Raw genomic sequence first — 6,917 nt, forward strand, 5'->3', positions numbered from 1 at the left:
AGGTCTAAGGTGACTAATCCACTCCACCATCCCAATATCCCTAAGCCTTTGGATCCCTTCCTCTACATTAAATAAACCAAGGGAGATCAGCCATTTCCAGTTTGCTCACAGTGGGTCATCTTTTAATCCATATTTCAGCTAACCAAGCCAATAAACTATTAGAACATTTTATAACTCCCCAAGCTGCAACACTAACTTCAGAGTCCCTACTTAGTAAGCCCAAATCAATAAATCCAGCCTGATCCAACTCTATGTTCCTTCTACCATTATCCAACACCCTTAATGTCCATTCCCATGCCTGTTCTCCAGATTTCTGCTTATATAAATCAGTAAACTCAAGCAGTTATTTTCAAGTGTAGCACACCTCCTCATGGGTCACACTCTGAACTTCACCTCTAAGGGCCTTCCAGGACTTTAGTCTAGTTATATGTCTAGAAGCAAACAGGGGTGTTGGGGTGGCTCCTGAAGAGAATCAACATTATCTTGCCTGGCAACTGCCTCAGGGGAGGCCATCGCTGTTGCCTCAGGCAGTGCAGGGTTTATCTCCTCAGACAAAGATGGAAAGGCTGATGGCAGCATGGGTCAGGAAGGGAATGTTGCCACTACTGGGGATGGGAAAGTTGTCTCTTCTGGCGAAAAAAGTTCATCAGAGTTTACAAACTCAGTGTTCTCAACTTCATCAGGGTCCTCCCACACATCTCTATTCCAAGTTGCAGGATCCCATTCTTTTCCAATCAATGCCCTCATTTTAACAGTAGACACCTGGTGAGGCTGTGCATGCACATTTTGTTGCAGGTCAGCCACTTGCATGATAAGAGCTTGTGTCTGTTTTTCCACAGTTTTAGCTCTCTACAGGAGATAAGACTCACTCAGGGCACTCTAAGCAGATTTGAGGTTCAGAGGTTCAGTATCTGCTTCTGAAGCTGGGAGATAGAATCACTGAGTTCATCATTTTCTTTCATCACTTTGTCCACTGAACTTAGGAGCAACCAACCAGCTTCATTACGTTCCTTGGTTCTCCACATATGGTCAAAGGTATTATGTATAGAGTCACTAAACTCCTTGCCTCTCATGAGCAATGAATCAGGAGCGTCAAATGCATTTATTTTGCATAACTCTCTAAACAGTTCACTCCAAGGACTATCAGTGTTCTCCATACTATTAGAAGTACAATCCTTAGCATTTTGGGGTCTAATCATATTAAGCAGCCAACTCCAGAAACCCCAAAACCAATGAAAGAATTCCATCCTTAATATTGTTTTCCTCTAGAACCACTCCTGGTACCAAAATATATATCAGCCAGGGTTCTCTAGAGAGACAGATCTAATGGAATATATAGGTATATGTGTATATATACACATATATATGGGAGTTTATTAAGTATTAGCTCACATGATCACAAGGTCTCCGAATAGGCTGTCTGCAAGCTGAGGAGCAAGGAGAGTCAGTCTGATATCCAAAACTGATAGGCTGTCTGCAGGCTGAGGAGAAATATTTGCCAAGGCTAATGTCCAAAATGATGTTGCCTAGGTTTTCTTCTAGGATTCTTATAACGTGACGTCTTACATTTAAATGTTCAATGCATCTTGATTTAATTTTTGTATATGGTGAAATATAGGAGTCCAGTTTCATTCTTTCCATCTGGCTAGCCAGTTATCCCGGTACCACTTATTGAATAGGGAATCCTTCCTCCATTGTTTACTTTTGTCAATTTTGTCAAAGATCAAATGTCTGTAGGTGTGTGGCTTTATTTCTTTGTTCTTAATTCTGCTCCATTGATCTATGTGGCTGTTTTTGTACCAGTGTCATGCTGATTTGCTTACCCTAGTCTTACACTGCAGTTTGAAGTTGGGTTATATGATGCTTATGGTTTGTTCTTTTTATTAGGATTACTTTGGCTCTTTTGGCTCTTTTTGTTTCCATATAAATTTTACATTTTTTTTTCTAATTCTGTAAAAAATAACATTGGAAGTTTGATAGGAGTGGCATTAAATCTGTAGATCACTTTTGACAGTGTGGGCATTTTAACAGTATTAATTCTTCCAATCCATAAGCATGGAATGTGATATGGTTTGGCTGTGTCCCCACCCAAATCTAATCTTGAATTGTAACTCCTATAATTCGCATGTGTTATCAGAGGGACCCGGTGGGAGATGATTGAATCATGGGGGTGGGGAAGTCTTTCCCATTCTGTTCTCATGATAATGAATAAGTCTCATGAGATCTGACAGTTTTATAAAGAGGAGTTCCCCTGCACATGTTGTTTTGCCTGCTGTCATGTAAGATGTGCCTTTGCTCCTGCTTTGCCTTCCACCATGATTGTGTGGCCTCCCCAGCCATGTGGAACTGCGAGTCTATTAAATCTCTATCCTTTATAAATTATCTGGTCTTCTATATGTCTTTATTAGCAGCATGAGAGCAGACTAACACAGAATGTTTTTCCATTCGTTTGTGTCATCTATAATTTCTTTCAGCAGTGTTTCGTAGTTCTCTTTGTAGAGATATTTCACCTCCTCAGTAAATTTATTCCTAGGGGTGTGTGTGTGTGTGTGTGTATTGTAAGTAGGACTGCTTTCTTGATTTGGTCCTTAACTTGAACGGTATTGATGTGTAGAAATGCTAATGATTTTTGTACCTTGACTTTGTATCCCAAAACTTTACTGAAGTCACTTATCAGTTCCAGGAGTGTTTTGTCAGAGTTTTCAGGGTCTTGTAGGTACAGAATCATATTATCCACAATGGTAGTTTAACTTCTTCCCTATTTGGAGGCCTTTTGTTTCTTTCTCTTTCCTGATAGCTCTAGCTAACACTTTGAGTACCGTGTTCAATAGGAGTAGTGTGAGTGGTATCCTTGTCTTGCCCCAGTTCCAAAGGAAAATTCTTCCACTTTTTGCCTGCTCAGTATGATATCGGCTCTGGGTTTGTCATAGATGGCTCCTCCCCAGTATCTGGGGTGTCCTTTATGATTCTGGTGGAGCCTGTTTTCCTTCTTTAATTAAAGATCATAGAGTTGATCTTTATGCACTATCTTGCTATTTCTAGGTGGCCGAGGCATGTTAAAAGCCTCTACTCTATATCTTGGGGAAAAAACACATTTTATTTGTTCATTCACCTGTTGATGAGTACTTAGGTTGATTCTAAAACTGGACTACTGTGAATAGTGCTGTAATAAACATAGGAATGCAGATACCTCTTCAATATACTGATTTCCTTTCTTTTGGGTATATATTTAGCAGTGGGATTGCTGGATCATATAATAGTTCTATTCTTAGATTTTTTTTTGAGAAACCTCCATACATTCTCCATAGTAGCTATACCAATTTATATCCCTAACAACAGTATATGAGGGTTCCCCTTTCTTCACATCCTCACCAGCATTTGTTGTTGCCTTTCTTTTGAATAAAAACCATTCTAACTGGGGTAAGATCATATCTCACTGTAGTTTTGATTTGAATTATCTGATGATTAATGATATTGATAATTTTTCATATACCTGTTGGCCATTTGTATGTCTTCATTTGACAAACGTCTATTGACATCTTTTGCTCATTTTAAATCAGATTATCAGATTTATTTCCTACCAAGTTGTTTGACCTCCTTATATATTCTAGTTATCAATCCCTTGTGAGATGCATAATTTGCAAACACTTTCTCCAACTCTGTGAATTGTCTCTTAATTTTTTTGGTTTCCTCCTTTGCTGTGCAGAAGCTATTTATTTATGTATTTATTTATGTATGTATGTATTTATTTATTTATTTATCTATCTATCATTTATTTGAGATGGAGGTCTTGCTCCATCACCCAGGCTGGAGTGCAGTGGTACAATTATAGTTCACTGCAGCCTAAAAACTCCTGGGCTGAAGCAGTCTTCCTACTTCAGCCTCCCAAGTAGCTGGGACTACAGGCACACAGCACCACATTAGCTTTTTTTTTTTTTGTTGTTGTTGTTGTAGAAACAAGATCTCGCTCTGTTGACCAGGCTGGTCTCAGGCTCCTAGCCTTAAGTGATCCTCCTGCCTCAGCCTCCTAAAATGCTGGGATTATAGGCATGAGCCACCACACACTTGACGTGTTTCCATTTGCCCATTATTACTTTGGTTGCCTGTGCTTTTGACGTATTGCTCAAGAAATCTTTGCCCAGATCTATGTCCTGTAGAGTTTCCCTAATGTTTTCTTTTAGTAGTTTTATAGTTTGAGGTCTTAGATTGAAGTCTTCAATCCATATTTACTTGATTTTTGTATGCAGTGAAAGATAGAGGCCTAATTTCATTATTCTGCATATGGAAATATAGTTTTCCCAGCACCATTTATTGAAGAGACTGTTGCTTCTCCAGTGTATGATCCTGGCACGTTTGTCAAAAATGGGTTCGCTGTGGATATATGGATTTATTTTTGGGTTCTGTATTCCATTCCATCCACCTGTGTGTCTTTTTTATGCCAGTACCATGCTGTTTTATGCCAGCACCATGATCTGAAGTAAAATCTGAAGTCAGATAATGTGCCTGGGTACTGAGTTCCTGGCATTTTGAATTTTCCACACTGTTTCATAATAATTTAACTTTCTGGTACTTAATGTTATGATAGCCTCTTATCTGAAAGACCTTTCCTAGTCAGTTTGGAGGAAACATATTCATCTTTTTAACATAAATTCAATTATCTCCTTTTCTTGAGAATCTTTCCTGATACTCCATTCTCGTCTGTGCCTACATTGAACACAGCACTTTTCTTTTATAATAATGCAATTTATTTCTGTATTTTATGTTTTTACTAAACTGCAAGTTACCAAAGAACTCATTTTGTCTTTGTTCCTTTGTATTTCCTAACCCAACTCATTACATAATAATAGAAAGTTAATAAACAACCTGATATGTATTAAGGTAATTATTAATTTTCAACCCATACCTGCATAGTGCCACACTGTATATCATGCCACTCCAAAACCCATTGTCGTAACTAGCCCCTAATTTTGCATGGAGTTGATTCTACTACATTTCTTTTCCTTTATACATTTATGCAATATTCTAAAATAATCACCTTTCTTAAGCTACAGTGGGAAATCCACTCCTTCTGGCTTTCCCATAACAAAGCTGAATGCTTAGATGTCTGGCTTTGTTCACTCCTCATTTACTATAAACCATGGATTATCCTTCTCTCCCAGCACCCACAGCATTGCTCCTTTCCCCCACATTTACTTTATACACAGTAGTTGTATTGTTGAGCCATTTGGGTAGTGTTACTGTCTCTATTCTTAGGGCAAGAATGATACTTGTTATCTTGGACAGTTTTTTGGGGTGATTTACCCTAGTTTATCAATTTTCATCTTAAACTGACTATAATTTTCCACGTGTGATCTAGGCACCATATTATAAAATAGGACTTCTATTTATAAAAACTGTAATTTATGGAGCACTTACAAAGTTCCAGGTACAGTTCAATGTGCTTTGCTTATTAAATAGAGATGGATAAAATGGAACAGTATCAAATCAGGTAAGTTAAAGACAAAGAAAGAGAGAGGATTCTTTTTTATTTAGCAAAATTAAACTTCCCTATGGGATTCTAATCCTATTGACAGTGATTACTTAATCTTGCCACTTACAGTCATGGCCATTTATGGATCAAAACATACATTGAGCTGATGGTCTAATGCAATTAATGTATTAATATTTCAATCAATGCTTACAACTTCCTTTCAGATCTTATTTCAATTCTCAAAAATCTTTCCCTCTTACTTCATCTGTTCCCATTTTTAAATTTCCCTAGCTCATTTGTGTCAGAAGCTGGGAGCCTCAAGGACAGAATGAAAGTATTGCTCATGGTTGGGTGCACATTCACATAATTGTGGTAGCGCAGCACTTCTTCGCTTTCATCTGCTCCTCCAGCTGGTGCGGGTACCTTACAGTCTCTCTTGGCATAAATGGCTTCTGAAGTTGGCTTTTATTGTGGGACCATGAGAGTGACCTTCATGTGACCAGATGGGCCTTCTTGCAGATTACTGACTTGGTTTCTTCTCCAGAGTCATGGACGAAGCCTCTCTTTTCCATCCCCAATGGGTGACCTACTCCACACCCTCAGTTGGTGTGATCATGATATATCAGTTATAGTCCCATTCCAGCCTGCCGAGAAACTTTAAAAGAAGTAAGTTAAAAATAAATTTGTTATTATTCACAGCTTCATGTAAAGTACATGAATTTGATCAGCATGCTTTTTTAATTGAAATAGTAATTAATTTAAAATGTTGGGTATTACTATAAAGGGAATAGAGCTCTGGGACTTTTCTTGAGATATCTTTCTATGTTATCTTATTAAATTTTCAAACTTCGCATCCAATCAATCAACTACTTACAATTTTACCTAATTATAATACCATTCATCTTCCATTCTTCTGTCTCATCTACAAGGTTATCAAAAGTTACAGTCAATGTCTTACAGGAAATAATTTTCTACATGTTTAGAAAATTTCCTCAAATTCTTAATAAGCTAGAAAAAGAAAAGGAAGGGGAAAGGTAAAGAAGAAAGACAAAAGCAAAAGATGGAATTAGGAATGGAGGAGGGAAGGTAGAGGAATAAAAAAATGAGAAGGAAAAGAAAAAAAGGGAAAGAAAAATTCCCATTATTGATCCTCCTTCTAATTACTATAGGTAGAGGTGCTTACTGAAATCCTCTCCAAGTGTTCACAAAACAAGGGTTTAGTAGTCTATCATATGGTGGTTTTTTTTCATAATTGAAAAAAAAATCATAGAACCCTTCTCCCCAGGCAAAGTCTTATCTGAAAAAAGGAAAACGTTGATGTTTTGATTGGGATCTTAGTGCAGGTACTCTGCCTCTCCTGATACTCCTTCCTCACCCTCACCCCAGTCCCTTATGATTTCTTCTAAGAACCCCAGAGCATGGAAAACCATAAAACATGGGACAACCA

Source organism: Symphalangus syndactylus, chromosome 4 (genome assembly GCF_028878055.3).
Source record: "Symphalangus syndactylus isolate Jambi chromosome 4, NHGRI_mSymSyn1-v2.1_pri, whole genome shotgun sequence".
Lineage (NCBI taxonomy): Eukaryota > Metazoa > Chordata > Mammalia > Primates > Hylobatidae > Symphalangus > Symphalangus syndactylus.